Consider the following 12,453-nt stretch of genomic DNA (forward strand, 5'->3'; position numbering starts at 1 on the left):
ATACAGTTACTGTACACTGTACAGTCTGCAAGATCAGAATGTATGCTAAAAGCTTGCGTGGGCTGACAGAATGACCTGACTGCAAATACACTTCATAGTTTGGGTAGGCTAGCCTCCTGTGACGAAGGTCTTAACTAGGACACTCTGTGCTAAAATGCTGTATTGAAGGGTGCGTGTCAAGTAAAATACGCCTTTAATACACTTACTTCATATTGCTATACTATATCACTTCTATTTTTGTGGATTCTGTAAGTTTCATTGACTTGGTGAATGATCAAGTGGGCTAGGCAAAGTTACGCCAGGATTTTACGGTAGTGAAGGACCTTGCAGAACGTTATTACCATTAACCTTAACAAGACCTCTGGGCTGCATCTCAAGACTCACAGAGCTAGAGCCATGGATTTTTCCTTCAGTGAGAGGTGAAAGAAGTCAGACAGCTAAATATGAAGAGACCAAAGGGAACAGAGATCAAGGTAAAACCCAGAAAGCGAGGAATCTGGGGCCCAAAGGGCTGCTGCAAACAACCTTTATTACCGTCTACAATGGACCCTCTCCCTACAGGGTTGTCCTCCGTAATATTTACTTGGCCAAAGACACTTCTTCCCCCCACTACTAACTACACTGTAAAATCAAATAAATTTGAGTTTGGCTAGATTCTCGCCGAATTCTTATTGAGCATCTCCTACACATTTCAGCAACTGGCATTTAGACAGATCATGCCACTCCTAAGAGTAAAAGTCACACCTATGACTTTCATTCCTAGATGTAAACCTAGGGTGGGCCAAGGCAACTGAATTTATGCTTCACATAAAGACAGGTATATAATCTGACAAATGGACATTTATACGATGAAATGTCATAAGAGTCAGCCATTTATTTTCACTCTTCTTCTTCTTCTTCTCACTTAATCTGTATTCGGGGTCACTGTCTCTCATGAGTCTCCTCCAGCCGCTCCTATCTTGAAGGCTCATTTCATAATTGCTTTAGAGAGATGTTTCATGGACGGATGCCCTTCCTGATTCCCACCTTCCCTATTCATCCAAGCTTGGAACCAGCACCGAGCTGGGCTGGCTTACCTCTCCCCCACAAGTGGCGTAACTAGCGTTAGTGGCGCCCAGGGCAGACTCTGAAAGTGCTGGCCCATTCCCTTGCTAAAAGTACTAAAGTGGTGAAAATTAAATGCACATTTTTTAAGCCTTAAACCGTATAATTTATACCCTTTCGCTTGCTGTCCAACAACAGAGTTGACAAATCGTTGTTCAGTGTTCCGATTAGATGAAATAGGCTAGAAAATCTAGAATTATGCCAGACCAGACGTGCTCAAAAGATGCCAGAGCGCCACCCCCTAGATAGTGCTGGTCGGGGCGGACCATCCCCCCTTAGTTACGCCACTGCTGCCCCCCTCCCCCACCCTCAGTGGCTAGGTTCCTTTTATCTTCAGTTTAAGTCGCTAAAAACCTAACGATTCCGGTTTAAATGAAGGTAATACAAGTTGAGGCAGAGATGTATGCAAATAAGAGTTATAAATCACAAAGTTATCAATATCATGGAGCCACACAGCCATGACAAGAAAATGAAAAAATTAGCAACAAACAATTTTTAGCCCGCAAAGAGACAACCACATATATACTTTTATATTCGCCATCTGATTTGAATCAACTTGATTACCGTACCTTTCGATTTGCAGGACGAGGCCTGGTCTCGGCAGAGCAGCACGAAAAGCACCTTGGGATGCAGATGCCATAGATGTCAAAACAACTGACGGACGGGAAGAGTCTGTGCTGCAATTCCTTCAGATGGAGTCGGAATCCCTTAGGTCTGGACAAGATACTTTCTCAAATGATTTCTCCCAAGACGACTACGGTAACCGTCCTCTCACTGGAATGAGAAGGTGGGACAAATGAGCAACTTGCAGAGAAGAAAATGATGGTTGTAAAGTCAGAAAATTAATCACAATAATTAAAAAGCTATAAAATAGATAAGGAAACCACTCCCAAACCAACTTCTACCATTACATTCAGGCCTTTACCACACATGTATAGGTTACATCCAGCGCATTTGCCATGGTGTGGCCAGTCCACCTTCAAGTGGGAGTACCACATTCAGTGGCAAGGTATTCTGCCAGAATAGTTTTTGAATCCCTTCCTGCCCTTTCCTTCCACAGTGGGGTTCAAACCTACCCAAGATAGTAAGAATGAGACTACCACTTAGTAACTGCATAATCTTCAGATCACTGGAACATGTGATGTATATACGCAAAGGTACCACAACAAAAATGAAATGCAGGGTATAAGTCCTGACTGCTTTCATTTTTAGTTTAGAGAACTTCAAGAGAACTAACACAGAGTGGTAGAAATTTATAATAGATAACTTAAGGGGCTTATGAAATGAACAAGCTGATGGTTGATAAAATATTAGCACCTGCCAGCAGAAGGAACCCTAACCTCATTTGTGACAGGGGTCAATGCTCCATTAACATATCTTGGTTTTCAGTGCAGATGGACTCACACCTTTGCTATGAAGTTCAGGTAAACTACCTTCCCTAAAATCTATGGACTTTACATATTTCTTTTGAAATGAATTGCCCTGTTTTGTACATTCCTTGCGAAAGCTTTATTTTATATAACTGGCTTCACTTATATTTCTTTCATACTTATTATAATATGAAATAGCCATTCAGCGGCTGTCCAACTTATAGCATGATTCACAAACGTGAGCAAAAACTGAACTGTTCTCTGTGCACATCTTATACATTTTGAGCTGTACAATCCACTTTTCTGCTGATTTTTCAGTCTGAACAATATAAAAATGGTCGCATGATTTGCATGCGGTTTGATATACACATCCCTCAGTACTGTCAGGATGGAAAATCAAGATTTGTTCATGGAGCACTGACCCAAGTCACAAATGGCTTAAAGTTGATTTTGAGCAATGAGGCACTTCCAGTCATTCTGAGTGTTTAAGATAGAGCAAAGAGAGAGAGAGAGAGAGAGTGGTTGCACAGAAAAACTGAGGAGAGGAAGCGGATTTTAGGTAAAGTAAAATACCAAAAAGAGGGGTCAGCTAGGGGCTGAAGGGACACTGCAAACAACCTTTAGTAATGTCTCCATTGCCCCACTTCAGATGTACCAACGGCACTTCCCCACCCACTGGGAAAAATGACGTTAAGGCCTCTCCTGCTAATATTTTTTCAACTGTATGTACATTTGTTTAGTCACCCTGGCGTATATGATGAAACTGAAACCACTGTATCAGTCTTCTTGAAGATGTCTTAACTAAAGCCGAAACCAGTCAGGATTCATATACTAGGTAGTGGTGGTGCACCCTTAGAAAATGGCAATCTGGGGTATCATTCATTTTACGGACAAATGCCCCTGACAATACTACAAACATACAACCACGTACCAAGAATCTTGCATTCTTTCTATCACTTTCAACACAGGGGGTAATGTAGTTAGTGCACCTCACGTGTTGCACTGTAGGTATTACCAAGGTCCAAATATAAATTTGGGCATTACTTAAGGTTCTTTGCAGGCACTTTCCACCAAATTTGGACCTGTATGGTAAATGTTTATGTTCAATGTGCAGTCGGAATTGGGGTACACGATTTAGGCCAAAGGCCAAGCACTAGGGCCTATGTCGTTCAGAGTTGTAAATAATGTTGAAATAACTGTTAGGAGAGGGTGGAAAGTAAGACAGAAGAAAGAGAATGAACGGAGGTTCAGCAAAAGGAATGAAAGGGGTTGTAGCCAAGGGCCGAAGGGACGCTGCAAGGACCCTTAAGTAATGCCTAAAGTGCACAACATGAGGTGCACAAACGGCACTACCCCGCCTACGCGGGAAGTTTCAGCTGGGGGGGGTGGTGAGGACTGTGTGCTCACCCTCCTTGGTAGGGCCCTGCAGTAAATCATAACTTTGCAAAAGTCCCACTAGTGGCAAATTCTTAGCCTTGATTAAATTAATATAATACTATGCGTTCCTGCCATGCCCCAAGAAAAGTAAATGAGGAAAACAGGTGCTACTTTGGCTTGTTTTTATCTGCGCACCACCTGCTCCAAGGTGCTAGTACTAAACACCATGTGGTAATTGTAAAGTAGACAGCCACTCGATGATGTCGTTTATTAATATTGTGAGGTCAAAGAAGACAGAACTGGGTACTGATTGATTAATTACCTGGGCATCAGGTATATATAGCAGCGTGCAGACGGAAACGAGGTTCCCGACCCCAGGTCTCCATGACCCGCACGCTGAGTGAAAGCAACTTGTGTTTGTTAACAGTCAATCAAATAACAATAGCAAGAGACATAATGTACATACAGTGATAAAATATACATTGGTGAAAAGGCCAGGAAATTCTACAAAAAAATATATACAGTACATGAGATTCTTGCTGCATTGATAGATGCGATACATGATTGTAATTAATGGGTAAAGAAGATGTCTTTACAAGTACTCCCCCCCTCCAAGACAATTATTATGAAATAATGATTGGAAGATCTGTTGAATGTTAATCACGGCATCTTCTTGGGAGCAGGAGCTGACCCCGAGTTCTTGACATCTGTGGTTGTGGGGCAGTTTCGACTTTTGACTCCCGAGTTGTCCGGTGGTTTTGCTGGGCAGATGACATCCTCAGTGCGGCGCTTGGGACGTCCTCGGCCTCGTTTCGGGATGCTGATCTCTTCATCCAGGGTCTTGTTTTGTGGAGGAATTCTGGGACATCTGCCGGTTTCCTCCCGGGTTCCGCTGTCCATTAGGAAGGCTGGCTTTAACCTGTCGATAGATATCCAGTCTTTGCGCCCATGGATGTTGACGAGGTAGGCCTTGGATGTTCTACTGACGACTCGGCATGGTCCTCTGTATGGTCTGGTCAAGGGTGGGCAGTGGGCGTCGTTCCTCATGAAGACGTGTGTACAGGTATTCAGGCCTTCTGGGATGAAGTTAAGGGTCCTGTCCGCGAAAGTCTTCCAGCAGGGCACGAACCTCTTTGCAATTTCTCTTAGTCTTGGAAGGGGTGTACCCAGGCCATCCAGCTCTGTGGGGAAGAATTCTCCAGGTACGGCCAATGCTTCACCGTAGACTTTTTCTGCGGGAGATTCCTCGCCATTTCCCCTTGTGAGGTGCAGAGACCTAGCAGGACCCAGGGCAGCTGCGCCTTCCAATTCTTGTCAGTACAACGTGCCATCAGAGCTGCTTTCAATGAACAGTGGGTCCTTTCCACCATACCGTTGGCCACAGGGTTGTATGCCATTGTACTGTGGAGTGTTGTCCCCATCAGGCGTGCCAGGGAGATACAGAGTTCCAACAAGAATGCCGGGCTCCTGCCTGTAGTTATATCGTCTGGCACACAGAAATGGCTTATCCAGCTTGACAGTAGGGCTTCCGCACCGGCACTTGTTGATGATTCTACCATTGGGGTTGCTTCTGGCCATCTTGTGGAACAGTCTATTACTGTCAGGAGGTATCTGGCATCCCCCGATTGCGGCAGGGTTCCTACGACGTCTACATGGATGTGCCCGAAACGCCGTCGTGGTTGAGGGAAGTCTCCGGTGCCTGATTCCATGTGCCGGGTGATCTTACTTGTCTGGCATGGTATGCAGTCCTTCGCCCATTTGTGTATGGCATACGTCTTTCCTGATCCCGTGCCACACGAATTTCTCTGTCATCAGGCGTGTTGTTGTTCTTCCTGATGGATGGGACAGTCCATGGATGATGTTGAATGCCTGCTTTCTTTGTGATGCGGGTATCAGGGGGCGTGGGAGACCTGTGCTGGTGTCACAGAGAAGTGTCGATCCGGATTCACATATTGGCAAGTGTTCCCACTTCAGTGTGGTAAGTGCTGTGCGGTAAGCTGCTGTTTCCGGGTCCCCGCCCTGTTCCTTCGCCAGGTCTTCGTGGACTGAATTTATTTCAATTCTTGATAGGGGATCGGCTACCGGGTTTGTCTTGCTGGGGACGTAACTGATGGTGCATCTGAATTCGGAGATAGCAGCCAGGTACCGTTGCTGTCTTGCCAACCATGCGTCTCCCGCCTTCGTGAACGCGTGTACCAACGGCTTGTGGTCTGTCAGGATGGTGAATGGGCTGCCGTCTAAGAGGTACTTGAAGTGCCGCATGGCTTAGTAGATTGCCAGCAGTTTCCTGTCGAATGCACTGTAGCGGGTCTCTGGCGGCTTTAACTTGTGGCTAAAAAACACAAGAAGGCGGGGTGAACTGTCTACTGTCTGCTGCAGTACGGCTCTGCAAGCGACGTTGCTGGCATCAGCGGTAAGTCTCAGGGGGGGTGGTGGGGTCTTGATGTGTTAAGGTGGTGGCTTTGGCGAGGGCTGCCTTCATCTGTTTGAACGCCTTTTGCTGCGGGACTTCCCAAGTTAGTGCTTTTGGTGTCCCCTTCAGCACTCCGGTTAGGGGATACATGATGTGGGCGATGTCCAGCACGAATTGTCGGTAGTAGTTAACCATGCTGAGGAACTCCTGCAGGGACTTGATCGTTTTTGGTGTTGGAAAATCCTTCATTGTATGCACCTTGGAGGCCACAGGACGGACACTTGTTGGAGAGACCTCATGTCCCGGGAAGTCTACCTTTTCCACTCCGAAGATACATTTGTTGAACCTGACAATCAATCCATTCTCCTGAAGGCATTTCAGCACAGCCCAGACGTGACCCAGGTGCTCCTCCGGGGACCTGGAGAAGGTCAGGAAATACTGACTGCATAGCCCCTGTGTCTATCAGCATCCATCGTCCCGATATGGCGTCGTGGATGAAGAATCCTACTGGCTGGGATTCTCTAAGGTTTGCAGCCACCTGACTGCTGCTATGGGAGGCTGCCTTCCTGGTTTTTTTTTGAAAGAACAGGGGGCTCTGCAATTCTTGGCATCCTTTTTGAATCTCCGATGGAAGTAACACCAGGCTGGATTTGTCCTTGTCTTCTGCTGCTGCGGTGGTGCCTTCTTCCTGTTTACGATGTTTGTGTCCCCCTCTTTGGCTTCTTCTGCTACCAGGCTGCAGGCTGCAGGTGTTGCAGCATGCTTGGAGGCCTTGGTGGCTTCGTTGAGTTTGTGTGCGCGGCTCACCAATTCATCCATTGAGAGCACGTCTGCTTCCATAATTTGTGCCCTCACCTCCTGCGGAAGGCGCCGCAGGAATATTTCCCGCGACAAGCTGATCTTCCTCCTCCGTCCATCTGAGTCGAAGCCTGGCAACATCAGGAGACCTTGTACTTTGTCCCAGGTGTCCCTGGGTGATGCATCCCCCAGGGGCTGGTTTATCAGGTCAAAGGCATGTTGGGCTGGGACGGGCATGGAGTATGTGTCAATGAATTTCTTTCGTAGGTCTTCGTACTTGACTTTCCCTGGCTGCAAGTCCAACCATGAGGTGATTCTGTTGAAGACCTCCTCCAGCAGCGTTGCCATGGTGACGTCTGCTTTGGTTTCCTCGTCTGTGATTTTAGCTACACGGAAATGGACATCTGCCTGCAGGAACCAGGATGCGGTATTTTGCTGCGAGAACGGAGGCAGTTTCATTGCCTGGTTATTGCTGGCTTCGAAGGCAAAGAGGGGGATGCAGAGGATGTGTGTCCTCAAAATGACGTTCTACCTCAATGTCTGACATTTTGACTCACACCAAAATGCAAAACAAGCGCTGTATTTAGTCCACTAATGGTGTTTGGGGCTCATCAGAAGTCAAAACTATATGCTGTGTGGTTCCGTTAATGACTTCTGAATATGGTCAGCGTGAATCAAAATGGCAGGGCCAATCCGTTCGAGAACGCCAGAACGTAGCTGAAGAAGGTACGCCGTAATTAGTCCATTAGTGGCGTGGGTGTTCTCCGTGGAAGGAGCTTTCAGAGGTCTAGACTTTATCACTGTACGGTTCCGTTAAAGGCTCTCTGAAGGTAAAGCAGCTGTAGTGAGTCCGTTAATGGCGAAGCCAAAACCGCTGTGTTTACCGTCATTCCGGGGTCACCAGTTGTGAGGTCAAATAAGACAGAACTTGGTACTGATTGATTTATTACCTGGGCATAAGGTATACATAGTAGCGTGCGGACGGAAACGAGGTGCCTGACCCTAGGTCTCCGTGACCCGCACGCTGAGTGAGAGCAATTTTTGTTTGTTAACAGTCAGTCAAATAACAATAACAAGAGGCATAATGTACATACAGTGATAAAATGTACATTGGCGAAAAGGCCATGAAATTCTACATACAAATATATACATGAGATTCTTGCTGCATTGTTAGATGCGATACATGATCGTAATTAATCGGTAAAGAAGACGTCTTTACAATATAACTTGTCGACCACACAATATAGAAATGAGTATATATAATACTTTGATCCCCCTAGGGGCTAGTACTAAACACGGAGTCCCAAGGAGCTTCCGCCGTGTTTAGTACTAGCACCTCGGAGTAGGTACAGTTGCCCCAGTGCTTGGCAAGTATGCCTAAAATCTATAAATCAATCAGTCAACCTCAGAGCAGGTGACGCATAGATAACAACAAGAAAGATTAGCACCGGAAAACATTTGGCAACGAACGAAAGGACTGCAACCTATCTCTCTACAACAGCCCGTGAGAAATCTTGACAATTCGGTTGCTCAGAAACCTCTTATCGAATGCGAGTCCAGTCTTGTCTCTTCTTCTATAAATACGCCTGTCATAAAAATATTTTTAGGAATCATTTTCTTTGGCCTAAATTTTATATTTCAGTTCCTAAATCATACACATACCTGTATCTGTCCACCTTGGTAGGTCTTCTCATGGGGCTAGCAGCGCCATCCTCAGAAATCTTGCAGACGCCTCGGTTATGTTTATGGCCCTCAGGAATATAGAATTTAGGCCACAGGCTGAGCACTGGGACCCATTAGGTCATTCAGCGCTGAAGGGGAAATTGAGAGTAAAGGGGGTTTGAAAGGTGTAACAGGAGGAAAATCTCGCAGTTGCACTATGAACCATCTGTTAGGAGAGGGTGGAAAGTCAGATGGAAGAAAGAGAATATGGACGGAGGTACAGTAAAAGGAATGGAAGGGACTGCGGCTAAGGGCTGAAGGGACGCTGCAAAGAACCGTAAGTACGTAATGCCTACAGTGCACCACGTGGGGTACATTGACGGCACTACCACACACACAAACACTGTATATATATATATATATATATATATGTGTGTGTGTGTGTGTGTGTGTATATTTCTTTAATCGATTTTTTTCCATTTTTGTATTTATTCATGTTATTATTATCTAAATCTTCAATATTATTATTCTACCATTACTTTTCATGGGGGGCCACGTGCCCAGGTGGGCCCCCACCCCTCTGGATCCGCGAGTGATAGCAGCCCTTATTTCTTCCAGGAAATCGTTCTTACCGTCCAGTGGTGTGAAATTCCCAGCTTCCAGGTCTGTTCTTATACGCCTGGTGACAGAGAGAGAGAGAGAGAGAGAGAGAGAGAGAGAGAGAGAGAGAGAGAGAGAGAGAGAGTCTAAGCAAGACATTTATCTCAACGCAGCCTGGTGTCGTAACTTAAAGCGATAGATATTTTTTATCAGAGTGGTCGCCATTATAAGATAAAAAAAAAAAAATTCCAAACCGAATCTTTCGATCTGATCTCTATGTTATGAATCCCGCAGGCAAAAAAAAAAAAAAAACTCATTCACTTTGTCCCTAAAAACACAAATCTCACTCTTAACGGGTGATGGTAAATTTTTGAGGCTGATTTTATTTATTTATTTATTTTTTTGGCAAATCGCTGCCTTGATAAAAAGTTACAAAAGTTATCAAGATTTCGGTTATATAGAATTTAGATGCAATTACATTAAAGGGTTATGATCGAGCTGGCCTTATGCCAACAGAGGCTCTTGCCCCTATAAGCACAAAGAGAGAGAGAGAGAGAGAGAGAGAGAGAGAGAGAGAGAGAGAGAGAGAGAGAGAGAGGGGTTGAGGATGCCCTCACTACTTTACGGTATTTATGGAACCCATCTTCTTATCTGCCTTGAGCTTTTCAACTGATAAACTTACTTGTATCCTGCATAATCGAGAGAGAGAGAGAGAGAGAGAGAGAGAGAGAGAGAGAGAGAGAGAGAGAGAGAGAGAGAGAGAGAGCTAGCCCAGTTAAGGAAGGAGGGTCAAGGAACCTCGCTCCGGAAGAAGAAGAAATACAGAAGAGAATGAGGGAAAACGAAAGCGGGGAGAGGATTCCAAAGCTATTCCGACGACAGTTCTACTCCTAGCACTACCGGCACCAGTTTCTATGATGGCTCCATGGAGCATCACTGCTCGTGGTGTGCGGGCAAGTTACGGAGTATACACTAGGAAGTGAAAGTCCCTGTTTTGCAAGAACACTCTGACAAAAGTTTGTTTTCCTGTAAGGACAAGACCTTCGGTTCTGTGGCCGTGAAAGACCGTTTAAGACTTTTTTTGTGGGCATTAAGACCTTTTTTTATGCTGGGTACTTAAGGGCCATTTTTTTTTGCCATCAAAGACATATACTTAGGGAACCATCAAAGGCCTTCTTTCTTTATGATCGATAAATATTTTTTCACATACCACTAAATCCCCCAATTTTTTATTTTATTTTTTTTTGGTAACCATCAAATAAAAAGATTCCCCTGAGGCGACCAAGTCCTGCTCACACCATGAGCAGCAGTCCTCGATGGAGCCTTCCTCTCACTCCTGGACGAAACATGGACTCATCCCCTCGCAAGTCGATGCTCAGGTTCTGCTTGACCTCTGGGGTCTGGCAGGTACTCCAGGAAAGAATACAGCACAACTGAATATAGAATTTGGGCCAAAGGCCAAGCGCTGGGACCTGTGAGGAGTTCATTCAGTGCTGAAAGGAGGTTTTCCTCCTGTTACACCTTTCAGGCTTTTTTACTCTTAATCTCCGTTTCAGCGCTGAATGACCTAATGGGTCCCATCGCTTGGCCTTTGGCCTAAATTCTGTACTGCGTTCCTTTCCATTTGGTAAGAGTGCAGAAGTCCACACGGGTCTTCTTGTGCCCAGCAAACAAACAATGTCCTAGACTTTCTTTCATTCAGACTTTCCTTCTGTCTGACTGTCTTTCTGCTCGACGTGTTGAACTTCGACTTTGTGTTGCAAACGTTCGACGCAGTACTGGTCCGTTGGTATAGTGGTTAGTGTCGTGGAATACCACTCAGGCGCCACGGGTTCGCGTCTCCTCCAGGGCGACGAAAAAATCACTGGCTCTGTATCGTAGGGGAGGGGGGAAGGCGCGGTCTGCGGTGGAAGACTGAAACTAACATTCTTTGGAAGCTTGAGTTTCAAGTCAATGGCCCCTTTGGTGTACTTGTTCCATGTGAATAGGGTTCATCTACTGAAATAATAATAATAATAATAATAATAATAATAATAATAATAATAATGCTTCTGTGTGGATAAAGACTCACTGCTTGAGTTGGAAGGACTTCCTGAACTGGACACAAACCAGCCATACTTCTGAGGAAAGCGAGGCAGTTAGATCATGAAAGGAGGCCTTTGTTGGCCATGAAGTGGTCTTCAAGGGCCACCACAGATAAAAATGTCTATAAATACAACTGAAAAAGTTCCTAACAATTTATGTTTTAACCATGTGGAGGCACCCAATGGCCTAGAAAAAAATACTAAAACAAGGTCTTTGTGGCCACAACAACAGGCCTCTAACGGCCACTAAAACATTTTAGAACACAAGATCTTTGGTGACCACTACTACTTGTCCTTACTGGGAAACAAAGTATGGTCATTGAACTGAATTGAACTGAATAATACAAAATTCAGGCCAGAGGCCAGGCACTGGGACCTATGAGGTCATTCATAGCTGTAAAGGAAATTGACAGTAAAAGGTTTGAAAGGCGTAAGAGGAGGAAAACCTCTCGGTTTGCTCTATGACTCATTGTTAGGAGAGGTTGGGAAATAAGATGGAAGAAAGGATATATGAAAGGAGGTGCAGTAAAAGGAACGAAAGAATAAAAGACCCTTAATGGACAAAAATAAAGTCTTCAATGAACACAAAAGTCTTTAGAGGCTGTCAGTCTCCTAAACGTCTCACAAAAAAGTCTAAAAGTCTTTAAAAATCTGCCCAAAATATAAGACTCCAGTCGCTATGATTCAACCTATTCAAAGGTTAAGTGTTGTACTTTGATACCGTGGAATTTTCCATTGCTCTCTCTCTCTCTCTCTCTCTCTCTCTCTCTCTCTCTGCGGGTAAATTCCGTTAGCTCTAATCAGGGCATATTCTGCTTGAAATCTCCATAGAGCCAAGGGCATACGCTCTCCCAAATTCATGCTTATTAGTCCGTGAAATATTAATAGACTATAATGGATCAATTGTCATGATAACAGATCAGGACTGTTAGGATGAAATATAAATTGCAATATCATATTTACAACATATCATATCATATCATATATATATATATATATATATATATATATATATATATATATATATATATATATATATATATAT

Source organism: Macrobrachium rosenbergii, chromosome 13, assembly GCF_040412425.1.
Source record: "Macrobrachium rosenbergii isolate ZJJX-2024 chromosome 13, ASM4041242v1, whole genome shotgun sequence".
Classification (NCBI taxonomy): domain Eukaryota; kingdom Metazoa; phylum Arthropoda; class Malacostraca; order Decapoda; family Palaemonidae; genus Macrobrachium; species Macrobrachium rosenbergii.